The 15572-nt window shown below is 39.2% G+C and overlaps 1 protein-coding gene across 1 annotated transcript in view; it reads right to left on the bottom strand.

The window, feature by feature from the left end:
* Window positions 1–15572, bottom strand: part of NKAIN1 (sodium/potassium transporting ATPase interacting 1) — a 1468559-nt gene that overhangs the window by 1336862 nt on the left and 116125 nt on the right. The gene's annotated exons all lie outside the window — the stretch shown is intronic.

Raw genomic sequence — 15572 nt, 5'->3', positions numbered from 1 at the left:
CCCAATCTCAGCAGTGAACTGGGAATTAATATTCCACATAAATAAGGCACACAGACACAGTATTTGGACAATCAAGATACAGCTATAAGGCAAAGGTTGTCTGGCAGTTATCACAGAGGGCTAAACATATGTGTTGTTAATCAGCCGCTTCATGTGTCCGGGGTCCACTGATTGATTACTTCCACCTCCATTTGTCTACTGACTGAGGCTGAAAAGTCACTTAACCAAACTGTGCTCCTGCATTGCTCCTGAAAAAGTAAAATTTGTCCAGTGGGCTTACCTGGTCACAAATAGGAAAAAAAATATATACAACATCATACATAGTAATATATAATCAGAGTATAAAAATAGGCTATATCATTATATATAGTGTACAGAACAGACATCCAACATAAAATAATATGAATGAATATCATGCATAGATCCTCTTGTAGAATGTTGGTGTCATGGGGGTGGGGATTTATGCTAGCTGTCAATTTACAGTCATCTGCAAACTTGGAGAATCAGAAGTCTTTGACATTAGCCTTGAGTTCCCAGATGTAGATGCCAAATGGAAGTGGGCCCAACATGGAGCCATGGGGTACACCACTGTTGACCATTTTCTTGGTGGAGGTAGTTTCACTGATCCTGACTTCTTGGGAGTTATGTAAGGATTTATGTCTAGTTCTGTGAGTATGCCAACAATACCTGAGTGGCGTCGGCTGTTGTATTGAATGCCTTGCCAGGTCAAAACCAGCAGTATGCACCATTTTCCCCTCATCCATAGCCATGATGACCCTCTTGAAGTCTACCAGGTTAAGTAGGTAGGATCTTCCCTTAAGAAAGTCAAACTGAAAAAGGTCTAAAGTCTTTATTTTTTCCAGTGTCCTTGTTGATCATTTCCATGATAATTTGTTCAATGGCTTTGCATATTAAACTCGTTAGACAGATGGGTCTGTAGTTTCTGGGGTCATTTGATGGTCCACCCATATGAAGGGGGATGACCATTGTTGTCCTCCATTTAAATTGCATATAATCTGTTTTGAGGCTATTTAGGATGCAACTGTGGATATTGGTGGGGCTCATTGAAACAGAGTATTTGGCCTTAGCGGGCACCTCCAGGAATTGCTCCCGACTGATAGTTGGGGTGGAGGGTATATCCTGGAAAGGATTTCACAGGGGATAGTAGGGGAAGAGTGGAAGTGGTGAAGTTGGAGCTACATTTACTAGCAGTAGATTTATGTTATCCTTGTCAGTGAAGGTTGTGCCATTTATCGCCAGTTCTGCACACCACTGAATATTACTTTAAGGTTCCTGATATAGTTGTAGATGGCCTTAAGATTGTCCTTAGCCGGAGAGGCTATCCTGACCTTGTAATTAGACTAGGTTCATAGATTAGTACTAGGCTAACTGCCCTTGTGGGCCATTTTCAGCCTGCCCAATTACACCATGTGAGAATCAAACCCTGAATCTTATGTTTGTAAGGTAAACACCTTAACCATTATGCCAACCTCCCACCCCTTGGCATTACTGGATTTTATTAGACCTCTTAGTTTCTTGTTTTGTCAAATCAGAGAGCTCTTGTCTCTATGAGACTTGCTGTTTCTGATTTTGGCCATGCCTTTATTTCTTTTGTTGTATTGCCTGTTGAGGTAAGGATTCTACCAGTGTGGTTTGTTTTTGCTGTAAGATCTGGGCTTACCTCTGATGGGTATGGCACCCACAATTCTGCAATTTACGTGTTTGAACAGGGTTTCTGTAAATAATTTTGCAGTGCTAGCTGTGTTCTCAGGGTTTGGGGAGCTGTGGATTTTGACAAACTGTCACTTAGTAAGATGTAGTTTGCTTTAGAATAGTTCCTAACTGTTACTGGTTTATTTGGGTTTGCCAGGTAGGTTTTTATTTTGAGGGAGACAGGGTTTTTGTCTGACTTCACCAATGAGGATATGACACGACATGGTGGGCATGCTCTCCCATGTAGGGAGCCCTCCACGTCTTGTCATATCCTCATTGAGTTGGGAGGGTGGCTTAATGGCTAAGGTGTTTACCTTACAAACACAAGGTGCAGGGTTTGAGTCTCACAAGGGATAATTGGCTAGGCTTAAAATGGCTCGCAAAGGCAGTTAGCTTAGTACTAAACTATGAACTATGAACTATGAACCTATGTTGGTGCTTTGTTATCAAGCTTCCAAGATTCCAGCAGTCCCAAGACTGAGATGACAGACTGCTTGTGTAATGTAAAATACCAAAGGGGGTTTGGTTAATTACCACAACCTCTAGTTACAATTAGCTGCAACAAATTCAGAAAAAAAAAACACCTAGGTCCAGCCCATGAACCAAAAATCAATGCAGACAGCAAAAATGTCTTAATAGCTTTAACATACAGCATGCAAGACACAAAACTGATTTAAATGGCAAGATAAGTGCAATTATAAATGTTTAATGGATGTAAAATGTAGTCCAAATGCTTTGGTATGAAGCTTCCAAGTTTTCAGCAGTCCCAAGAGTTCCAAGGGGTGGGTGCTGGATTAATTGCTTCAGGCTATAGTTACAACTAAACGCCTAGGCCTAACACAGAAACCAAAAAGAAAGACTATACAAATGCCTTAAATTAGTAGATTTAACTTCAGATGAAGAGCAAACAACACACAAACTTGATTTAAATTGTAATGTAAGTGCAATTATAAATGTTGTTTAGATGTACTTCCCTGGATGCAAAGTGTAGTCCAAGTACCTTGTTATCAAGCTTCCAAGTTTACAGCAGTCCCAAAACATACACATACACACACACCATACAGATGTACACATGCACATGATCCCGTGACAGAAATGTCAACAATGAGAGGCACGGAGCAGAACACAAATGCAAAATAATGGTCACAGATGTAGCAGAAACGTCCCCCTAAAATTTCAGTGTAAGCTGCAAGGCTCATAACAGCCTACATATGCATCGTAAATTTCCAAAAAACAGTTCCTAGAGGTGCAATATGTTTACAGTGTGCATTACAGTATTAGTGCCCAAGGTGGATTTATAGCCGGAGTAAATTACCTCTCTTTTGTATATGGCTACTAGTGTTATGAACTGTCCTGGGAGAGTTATCATCACAGCGACGTGAAAAAAAAACAACATATAGAGTGGTGCTGTGGAACACGTGAAGGACAATTTCATGCCAAGCACATTTCCCCATCAAGAATCTATCTTTTACATACAAAATGATCATTGTGTCACATATCAAATATAAGCTAGATGTTTCCCCTTTACTGGAACATGCCTGCTCTACTAAAACTCCTTGGTACAAATTAAGTCTACAAACTATCTTGCATCACCTTTTTTTTTAATTTGTTTTATTGATTGTAACATTTAGCAGTCATATTTCAAATATCTGGCTGCGGAAAATCGGGGTGGGATTGGCATAATGGTTACGGTCTTCATCTCACAGATAGAGGGTACAGGGTTTGATGATGACCACTAATGGCTAAGCTTGAAACAGTTTGCAGACTGATAGCTTAGTGTTAAAATACAGCAGGAGTATGAAAAAAATGCCCACACAGCAAGATGTTTGTAGCTTTGCCTCTTTCCAGCCCCATAAAGGGCCATAAATTTTAGAGCAAACTATTCGGTTTGATTGCAGCCATGCTGTCACAGCGATCCTTCTGCACATGCACAGTGGTCTCAGGAGGGCAGCATAAAAATTCGGTACCTTATACAATCATATATTAAAGGACCACAGCGGCCTGAAACTAAAACTGAATTCACTTTCTTTCACATTGTTGTGGTGATAGCTGTCCCAGGACAGTTCAAAACACTAGTAGCCATATACAGAAGATTGGCCATTTACTCTGGCTATAAATCCACCTTGTACAATAATACTGTAATGCTCACTCTAAAGATATTGCACCTTTAGGAACTGCTTTGGAAGTTTATGATACATATTTAGGCTGCCATGACCCTTGCAAATTACACAGAAATTTCAGAAGAATACATCTGAAACTGTCAGAAAATACAGGTTTGTGCAAATATTTGCCGAACAGAGTAGCATACTTATTATTGGTATAGAAAGAGAAACAGTCTGACTTTCTGATGCAAAGGGATAAAACTTTGATTGTAACACTGGTGACCAGGGTCCAATTACTGGCCCTGGCATTGGAAGAGTAGGGAAATGAATGAAGGGGCTTGGCTTTCTTGTGTCTGCCCAGGGGATGAGGTAGTGCATGCTGGGGGAGCACACAGAGATGGTGCAGTTTCTCTGATGAAAACCAGGAAAACCATCACAAACATTTCATATCATTGAGTGGTAGTACTTGTCGGTAAGGTCCTTCATGGAAATCTGAGAATGCTCAGCATGAACAGCTCATTGCATTCCCATCCCTTGCAAATGTCATCATTAATGAGGATGTAGGATGGAAAAAATATAAAAAAGACGACCCAATAATTATGGCAGCCTTAAAGATAGCACATTCTGGTTGTCTCTTACCCTGTAGATGCAGAGTACAAAGAACTGGTTAAGATAAAATCACCTCAGATAGGAGATGTAGGAGACTCTCTCTCTCTCTAATGCCCTCTCTGTAGGAGGAATGAAGATGACTTGTAGAAGTTTCAATTAGTTTATTCAGTTAAGTAGGTAGATGGATGAATGCATTCTCACAGGCAGGGTATCAGAGATAGCGAGCGAGAGAGACTCCTAGATATGCTTGCTTACGTGATTTTATATGGACTAATCCTTTGTACTCTGTTTCTTGTTAGTCCTGTGACCCTCTAGGTCACAGGTGGGATATCAGATCCAACTTGAGCTTCCTGGATCACCTCTGGTTTCGTACCCTGCAAATAACGAATGAATGAATGAATGAATCAGTTGATCAGCAGGGGACTGATAATCAGCAGGCAGTAGTAGTAAAGTGTAGCAAATAAATGTCCCATTTTCTGAAATATTAACAGGCCAGCTCTGAACTGCCAGTCAGTCAACTGGGCAGCTGAGGCATGAATGACATAAAGCTTGATACCGCTGGCAGATAGAATGAGGGTGCTGGAGTGAGTTCCTGAGCTAAGAAATTCTCTCATATTTCAAAAGGTACAGGTTTTGTGACCACTTTTAGATGAATTAGAAAAGACCCACGACATTTTGTTTAGGAGCTAACAAAGAACAAAAAAGCAAAGAAAGTCATTTTAAAGTATTGATACTCTCTGGTGATTCTAAAAAAAGAGCAGTAATTCACAATATTCACATTCTATACGAACAGATAAGAGTTTGAAAGGAAAGGAATGGTACTATAGTGTTATATTTTAGACATATAAAGTGCACTATGGGAATAAGACACCTTTGCTGAAAAACAAAATCACAACAGCAAATGACTCCCCACAATGCTATTTGGGTGTATAACAAATAAAACAATATAAACCAATAATACCTACTTTGAGTGCTACATGGATGAAAGTATAATGCACAGAACACTGAGATATTATATAAATATGTACTTTTCAGTTTCACTCCATTGTGGGGTTGGGGGTTGCCTGGTGTTTACCTAACAAACATAAGGTGCATGGTTGGATTCTCGAATGGGATAACTGGCCGGCTTAAATGGCCCACAAGGGCAGTTAGCCTAGTATGAACATATGAATCTCTTTTGGCTTTTTCCCAGTAAGAGGTCACCACAGCAGAACTCTGGTCCGCTAATGATTGGCAGTAGATTTTTACGAAATGCCGAGGTGCCAGCTCGATGCCCAATCTTCAACGGAGGCACTCCCATTTACGCATGCATGTCTTTCGAATGTTACCCAACCGTGGGGAGGACAAGCAGAATCCACACCAAAGGCATTCCCAAGCCACGCCGAGAATCGAACGGGAGAACCTCTTGCTGTGAGGTAACAGTGCTACAGTTCCTTTAATGCATGTCTGTGTAAGCTACTAAATTCTGTCAGTGGCATCAGCAAACAGGTTGCACATTCTCCTTTGTTGCCAAGAAGATTAACAAGCTACAGGATCTATCCTCACCTCCGATGTTTGGATTAATGTTTTTGTGCTGACACATCAGTGTAATATCTGGGGGAGCAAGCCTAAAGTACAGTTCTTTGCATAAGATGCTAAAATAAAGCCCTATCTACCTGAGTTTGAACCATATACACAGCTGTTCACATAGTTTTGTAAAAAGTGTATGCGCTTCATAAATATGCAGTGCCTATCCTATGTGTGATGAAAGTGACCAAGCATAACTGACATACAAAGCCTGATAGCAGTGATGTTATGTTTGCCGCACATAATGCTGCAGTCTGTAGAATCACCTAAGAAGTGAGCATCTAGTGACATTTGCTAATGGCTTGCAGAGTACCTATTTTGTATACTGCAGAGTACCTGTTCTGTATACTACATTATGTCCATCAAAATGGCAGGAATACATTGTGAGTCACAATTTATTATTTATTTATATATTTGCAATTGTTTACCAGTAATGTCCAACTGGGTTGGAAACCATACATTATGGAGGCCAGGGGAGAAAATCTCTAGAGTAGATGCCAGGGGAGAGAAGCTCCAGCTCTGTATGGCAGTTGACATGAGCAAGTGTGAATGACTGCATAAGCCCCTGTACTTGCACACCCAGGCTTTATGCTACAGGGTTGGTGACATTTTTAATGCTGCATGCATGAGTTGAGTGTGGTACTAAATCCCTGCAGCCAAGCTGTCAAGGTGTCTTTCATAGCAGGCCACTCACTAAGTGTAAAGGCTCATTAGGGCTGCTGACTTGTCTATTTCAGTGCTGTAAACAGCAGCCACTTATCTGGACAAGTGCTGATTTCAAAACTAAGATTCTCTCCACCTCAAACTTTTTCAGTGGGAAAACGCACAGCTTAGGGTGATCCTTGTTCAGTGCTGTGCACATCACACAAAAGAAAGAAATATGTTATATACTTCCCCAGCTAGCTTTAGCATGAATCACTGTGTGCAAGAAACAAAATGTTGAGGACACATTTCAAAAGGCAACTTATTCATCCTCAAAGTTTTGAGAGGAAAGCATACAGTTTGATGAAAGGGTGAACCCTGGTCAGCACTGTCCCTTCATACATGAAGTCCTTTTTGGATGAAAGCGGAAAATAAAGGTTTTTTACACTAAAGAAGCATTTCCTTACTTCCCTTCAAGTGCTGTTTTTTTGGTGTGTGACTCATTGAAAAGGAATTCAGTGAAATAAATGGTAACCATACATACACACTTGCACACAAAAGTATATGAGTCTACTTCAGAAGACTTACAAACCAAAAGACTGAATCCAAAAAGGCTGAAAATTCTAAATACTGAATGATGGAATTTGCCCATTTTCCGCTGTTGTGCGATGGTGGAGTTGGTATATATAGTTAGCATGGGATGTGGGGGGTGCAGCCACCCACATGAGGGGTGCGGGGGGGGGGGTCTTGCCTCCAGCATTAAAAATGTGTTCAGTATTTTGAATTTTCAGTCTTTTTGGAGTCAGTCTTTTGGTTTGTCAGTCTTCTGAAGTAGACCCATATATGGATATATATATATATATATATATATATATATATATATATATATATATATGGGTCTAGGACTATTCACTGAAAACACATTTCACTGAAAGTCAAATGACTGTGAACAAATCACTGAAAGCTCAATTTACTGAAAACACAATTCACTGAAACACATTTCACTGAAAGTTATATATGGTCTTTTCCCCACTGTTGTGCGACCCTGGAGTTAGTATATATAGTAAGGGGGGGTGGGGGGCATAGCCCCCCACATAGTTTGAATATATGTTATGTTCAGAAAAGAGTAATTTATTGGAATTGCAACGATCCATGTATATAGTTCAAAATATTTAAAATAGGTGGGGGGCGGTGCCCCCACACCCCCTTACTACATATACTAACTCCAGGGTCGCACTACAGTGGGGAAAAGGCCATATATAACTTTCAGTGAAATGTGTTTCAGTGAATAGTGTTTTCAGTGAATTGAGCTTTCAGTGAATTCTGCACAGTCAAATGTGTTTCAGTGAAATGTGCTTTCAGTGAATAGACCTAGACCCACACACAGACCCACACACACACACACACACACACATATATATATATATATATATATATATATATATATATATATATATATATATTATATGCACACACACACACACACACACACACACACACACACACACACACACACACACACACACACACACACACACACACACACCACATATATATAAATATAATATATATACATATATTTATATATATATATATATATATATATATCACTTTGTTACTCTCTGGTTTATGAAAAATTCTGTGCTTCACTGCCCTCTAGAAAATCCTAGGTTCTTGGACTATTACTATTCCCACTAATCTGTAAAGGTCCACAAGGCAACCACCTGGACTCAAGAATCTCCCACCTTCAAGTAATGCACCTTGTTCAATACCATTCTCAACTCTGTTTTTCATCCCATCCCAGTCCACTGATATTATGTTTAATATGTTTAATCGAGCCTACACTTTTCTGCCTTTTTCCCCTTGCACACCTTCTTTCTTTCCTGTTTTACATTGTATCCAGTATACCTTACAGCACTGTTTATTCAGATGCTATGACGCTTTCATTACTTTAACCCTGCATTTTTCATTCATATCTTCCACCCTCCATGCTAGCTACTATTCGCCCTTCTCCCCTTTTACTACCACATGGCATTTGTATGTGCTGCCTCTACTATCTCCCCCCACATTTTCTTTTCATTAAACTACTGCTTCAGCCAATTCATTCTCTCCAACCTTTGTTTATCATCTGCCCCAGCTACCCCGCACTTCATGCATCTGTTTTTACCCACTTTCCAATTATCTTCTCTTCCTTTTGCTTTCTCAAATTTTCCAGTGTTTCACTGATTGGGCCCCTCCAGGCTACTTTCAGCCCAGCTGTCCAACTTATCCACTTACTCTCATTTATCACTTCTCAAAATATATCTGCTATCCCCCATATTACCCACTCCCACCATTAGCACGGATTTGACCTCCATCTAATTCAGCTTCCTCCATTCCATCTTAACAAGGGCATGGTCTGAGATGCATGTCTCAGTCTTTTCCAGATCTACTTTCTTTGTGTATTACATCTGCTACAACATCCTTGTCTGCTAGCACAGATGCAGAAAATCAGACTGCATTAACTTAAGTACAGCTATGGTGGGTTTCCATTCCCCATGGTTTCTGTAAACTGCTGCTTCCTAATGTAGCTTGTCAGTGCCTGTGGCATATTGTGACACCTGCTGATTCTAAATGCCTTAACGTCACTGATCTCATCATCAACCACACTTGGAGAAAAGTCACTGCACTGACGTTGGTTTAGATATCTTCTCCCTATCCAGTTTGCATGATATACCGATTGACTGATGACCTGACTGGACTTTTTAAAATGTTTTTCTACAAAGGCTACCACATTAGCCATGTCCACCTCTTCTAGGGGGCCTGCAAGCAGCATGTTATCCTGATGAGACGTGCTCTGTCTGTCTATTGCAGTGTGACTGCTTGCTCCATCAGCAGCATGACTTTAACATTGTTTTGTAGTAACTGAACATTATCCCTCCAAACCATAGTCCTAGTGATGCCACAGTCTAGTTTTAGTACTTCCATCTTCTGACAAACTTCTGTTTAGCCTTTCTTTTATCTCATCCACATCTACTGCAATCTCTTGGAGTAAAACATGGATTGTGCCCATTTTACATCTACTAGTTCACCAGTTTAATCTCTTAAACTATCTATCTTCTTTATGTACTTTAGTAAGTGGTCAGTGATGCAGTCGCACACTTTTGATCTTCTCCTTAGCTTTAAAACTGTCTGGAGTAATGTGCCTATGTTTCTCTGCAGCCTCTTTGAGTCCAGTAGTATCATTCTTACTATAACTCTGAGAATTTATTTTCATTTGTTTTATACATCCTCCTTGTTTGCTTATTTTCTTCTTGTGATCATTCTGTGTGATTACTTTGTGAAATAATAACAAACTATAGCTGCATTAGAGAAGGGTCCATCTCTCCCCTTCCATGTATTCCACTTAACTTTGTTTTCATATTACATAGTACTGCCTCCTATCTAAGTTCTTCTGACTCCATTTTCTTTACGTCTGATATACTGTAATTGTCCTGTAGTATTAACTACTTCATTCAGTCTTGATTCATTACCATGCACGACTGCCCATTTACTTTTAATCATCTGCAATTTCTCCATTTTCAATTTAAACTTTTTCATAGAAGAGACTGTGCTGCTCTTCGAAGTTGTCTTTCTAGATTACTGCTGATATATCATTCCTTCTGTGTGACCCATAATTTTAATATCTCCCTTCTTGTGCCTCTCTTTTCTTTTATCCAAGAGTACTTTCCATTATTGCTACCCTGCTCAGAAGTTTTTCTTGTATTTGGTATAACTTGCTAGTGATTCTCCACACTTTTATTAGATAGAAACCCACAATGGACTTTCTTAAGTCTAATAATCTGCTTTTTTCCTGATTTCCTATGTCATGCTCAAGAAAGACACTGTCACAATGGTTTCCAATATTCATACTTTTTCGTTTCCCTTTCTGTTACGCCATATACTTAGTAGCCAGGCCTACCACCTCTTGTTTTTTTTTTAATCACCAAGAATTTATCTCTTTGGTTATTACCTCTCAAGCAATCCATATTTTAAGTTTCTTCAAATATCTGCAATACTTCTGCAAATGCCTATACATTATCCTTAGAATTTTTTATTTTGCGACAGTTAGTCTAGATATTGCTTCAGCAGCAGGAATAGGTTTTATGCAAATGAGATCACAAATCTATATGATTTGCCACTGAGGCAATTATTCAGAATGCGTTGGTTAAAATACTGCATAACAGTCATGACAATCAGCGCTCCAGGCTTTCCATTAATACAGCTAAAGGAAACCATCATGGAGTGCCACTTCAGTTTCTTTGCTGCTCTAAATCCTGCTATTGTTTCTTCACAGTACAACTACTTTGCTCAAGTCACAACATGTAATATAAGTGAAAGCTGATACGTGTCATTTATTAATTAAAAAAAAGAAATCATTATTGACTAAATTGGTTTGAATTATTACTCTTGGGAACATGATATACCTTAAAATTATCTGACTAGCTATAAATAAAAATTATAAATGCACTTTTGTAAAATCTAACTCCAAAAGCAAAAGGCACTTGTCTGCATTCGTTATGAAGCCACAAATCAAAGAATACATTTGCAGTAAACAGTGGCAACAGATAGCTTCATCTATATAACCAGATTTCAACAGACATCTAACACATAACTCCTGGCTTTTATGTGTAGTTTTGTGATGTCATGAAAACTTAGGTAATGTGTACATCAATATAATCTATTTCTAACACATGAACATATGCACTGTTGTTTCAGCTTATGTATAATCTCTGTCTTGCTGAAAAGTCATCCCACATCTGTGTGGGAACTTTTTAAATTTAAACTATGTAGTTCATGAATCTCACACACACACACACACACACACACACACACACACACACACACACACACACACACACACATTTATTTATTTATCCTTTGTTGACTGGGTTAGTCTCACTAGGTTGGTAACCTCTTTTCAGGAGAGACCTGAGGTAGGTGGTATTTGTACTACTAGTCGAAATTTGGCCAGGGCAGATACTGTGTCTGTATATATATATATATATATATATATATATATATATATATATATATATATATATATATATATATATATATAGTGCACATCTACATGTAACACTTTGTGTTACTTATCCATCTTTTTAAGGTATCCTTAAAGGCTTTGAATGATATTCTATCAAATTATTCAAAAGAATGTGATCAATGAAAGAAAAAAAATACTTTGAATGCAGATTGGTTCCCCAATGCCTGTGCAGATCACACGTAGTACGACAAGCTTTATTCAGAGTTGCTTAACATTAGTCTGGATTACTCTGGCTTTCACAGCTCTGAAATGGTGGGCTTTACCCCTCATATGTCATTTACAGTATAGCACAACACATAAACCAGTTCCAAAATGTGCCAAGCTTAGGCTGTTCAGAATCAGTCACTGACCAGAAGTCCTGTAGAATTTATTTTAATTATTTATTTTATTTTACATTTGTTGACCAGGATAGTCTGACTGGATACATGTCCATTTTCAGTGAAGGCCAGGGGAGAAAAGCTCCAAACTTACAAACAGATAAAGACAAGCATGTTACAGTATATGTACAAACATATTGTATCAACATACAAGTTACAGTCTCACATTTCAAACCAATGAAGAATACAGTTTATAATCAGAAATATATACATATATGTTACAGATTCTCTTATCAAACTTATATGTGCAGCTTATATACAGAGTATCTGCACACGTTACAGTTTCTACTTCAAACATTTTACAGTAGGATGTTAGTCGCTGTGAATAAAAATTGCAGGGATACGGTAGGAGATTACTCTTTAGTCAGAGTTAGAGCAAGGACATAACCAGTGAGTTTTAAAATACTGGGTTAGATTTTTTTTTTAAATGGTTAAGTGACGGGTTCAGAGTAAGGTCAGGTGGGAGCGGATTCCAGGTTTTGCCTACTGAATTTGCAAACAAAGATTCTCCAGCTAGGTTGTTAGCTTTAACAGACTGAACCAAAAGTTTGTAGTGGAACGAAGTGGCCTGGCATTTTTGTAGGGATGGATAATGTTTTTGAGGGAGGGCGTTTTTTCTGGATGGTTAATAACCTTGAATGTTACAAAGAGTTGATTACAATGAATTAGCCTGGGGAGTTCTAGCAAACCAAAGAGGTTTAGATTTTGACAATGGTGTGTCATGTAGGGAATTCCTGTGGCAAACCTGGCAATTTGATTGTAGCAGCTAGAGAGTTAGCTGAGTTCAGTTTTATTCAAGTTAGTGAGCATTGGTGAGGCATAGAGTAGAATTCAAAGCAGATGGGTACGGGCAATTGCAGTCTTAGCTAGAGGGGTGAGGAAAGGTTTATCTTTGTATAGGGAGCCGAATTTTTTATTAATGGTTTTAATAGTATGGTTCTTGGTTCATAGGTTCATAGGTTGGTACTAGGCTATTGGCCCTAGGGCCTATACAAGCCTAGCCATAAAAAATCTCTGGATATTTCTTCCCACAATATTTACTTCCCTGGACCCCTGTCTAGCAGGGCAACTGACATGATCCCTGGGGTGAATTTCCTATCTCCCATCCAATCGCCAAGTTAAAGTGCATGTCATATTTAAGGTTGTTGTCAGTTATAACACCCAGGAGTTTGGTATACATATCTGGTGAGATTATGGTCCCATTGTTAGATGTTATAGTAAACGAAGGTTGAGAGGATTTGCGGGTAGGGGAGAAGAGCAATAGCTTTGTTTTGTTGGGGTTTACGATCAACTGTTGATTAGAGAGCCAATTTTCCACTGTGTTAAAGCTTTTCTGGGTTAAAGTAAGGAGATTTGTAGGGGTAGAGCAAATCAGGGTGGAGTCATCGGCATATTGTATACAGGGTGCATCTGAGATTACAGCGTGAAGGTCATTGATAAAGCGGGAGAAAAGAAGGGGACCTAATATGGAGCCTTGAGGGACACCAAGGGTAATGGGGAGAAGGGTGGAGAGTTTGTCCTGCCATATGACAGCCTGCTGTCTTCCACTAAGATAAGATTGAAACCATTGTATAGCATGGTTGTTTAGGGATAATTTATTTAGGGTAAGTAAGAGTAACTGGTGGTTAACCATGTCAGAGCCATTGGAAAGGTCAAGAAACAGGGCAGAAGATAGTTTGTTGTTACGGATGGAATTTCTGATGTTAGAAAAGGAGAGGAGGGCTGAGGTGGTACTGTGATGTGGTCTAAATCCATGCTGGGAGTTGGACAGGAGATTATGTTAAGGTACTGCAAGAGTTATTTATAGATACACTTTTCCACAATTTTAGCTGGAGGGGAAAGGATAGCTATTGGTCTATAATTTGACAGCTCAGTGGAGCTGCCTTCTTTGTGGAGTGGAATGAAATGTGATATTTTCCTGATAGTGGAGATAAAGGCTTCAGTTATGGTTCTATTTATCAAAATAGAGACAGGGTATGCTATAACATCAGCAGCTTTTTGCAGGTAGTCTGCAGGGAGGAGGTCAGCTGAAAGGGCGGTTGGTTTGAGTTTTTTAATTAGGGCTCTAATGAGTGAAGTCAGAACTTTTTGGAAGCTAAAGGAGAGATTGTCACTGGGTTTAAGGGTTTTAGCATTAGGACAAGTGGGTTTAAGTTTGCTAGCAAGGGCCTGGATGGTTTCTGTAAAGAAACTGTTGAAGGTGTTGGCAATGGACTCTGGCCATTTTTGGGTTGGGGCTGAGGGGGTTGGAGTTGTGGATTGCCCTGGGTGGAGGAGTTTGTTAATACCTGTCCAGAACTTCTGAGGTTTGTTATGGTGTTTCTGCTATAGATGGCAGAAATTTTTTTTGTCTAGTAATATGGATTTTTTTATATCATTCCTATATTGTCGACATTTCAGTTGATCTTGTTTGGCTTTAGAGGAGCACCAGGTGTTCCAGGCATTATTTCTTTGGATGATCTTTAGTTTGGTATCTTTAGTGAGCCAGGGGGCAACTTTTGTTTTAATTCTAATAGAAAGTGCAGGTGCATGGTTGTCAAGGATGGCCAGGAATGTGTTATTAAAGTGTGTTACTGCCTCATCTAGTGGTAGTTATTTTAGAGCTGACCAATTAAATGTTTGAACCACAAATTTCTACACATTGTCAATTAAATCATTGTCAGAGTCTGACAACTGAAAAATGCATGCCAGGACATTACACATTTTGAATATAGACTTCAGAATTTAATTTACAGAGGGAAAAAATTGTCTGACTAGTGTCTATCTCCCCTTTTCTCACTGTTTTCCAAAGTGATCCACCGGACGGATAGTTGCAGGAATGGTATAATGGCCAACACATTTAATTTTTTAATTATATAACTTATATTCCTTGCTCATATTAGCAAATGAAATGGCAGAAACAGAACTATAAGAACAGAAACATACAACTGTTAACTAAATCATGAACTTGTGACATGGGGAGCTAGCGTCCTGAGTATACTAGAAAATAATGGAGTGCTATCTTGTTCTGAATAGAAACAGATTTCCTCCAGTTGGGTTATTTAGTCCCTAACAGTACTTACTGTAGTATAGCTTCTGAGGCAGATGTTATGTTAGTGAGATGGCTTTCCAGCATACCACAGTACAATGAACTTATTTTTTGTTGCCACAAACCACGGTCACAAAGCGATTTGGGAAGGGAGGGGGCTGGAACTGGTACAGTGGTATTACATATGCTCTACTTAGGTAAGGTTCCACTACTATTATTGCATTCCACAAAAACCCACTGCAATCATCAACATCATGCTCTACCATTATATCCTGATCTCTTCTCCACAGACCTCCTCAGGCACTTAAACACCTGACCAAAGGAGCAAAACCAGGCAGCTGCCAGGGGAGATTGAGGAGGGTCTCCATGACACAGCTTAAAGAGGACAGATATGGTGAGAACTGCACAAAAGAAATAAAAATGTAATTCTTTTAAGTAAAAGGATTCACAAACCGCATTAAAACATAGCC

The sequence above is a fragment of the Protopterus annectens genome, chromosome 1.part1 (genome assembly GCF_019279795.1).
Source record: "Protopterus annectens isolate FY-2018-M chromosome 1.part1, PAN1.0, whole genome shotgun sequence".
NCBI lineage: Eukaryota > Metazoa > Chordata > Ceratodontiformes > Protopteridae > Protopterus > Protopterus annectens.
This window is presented reverse-complemented; position numbering and strand designations above follow the sequence as displayed.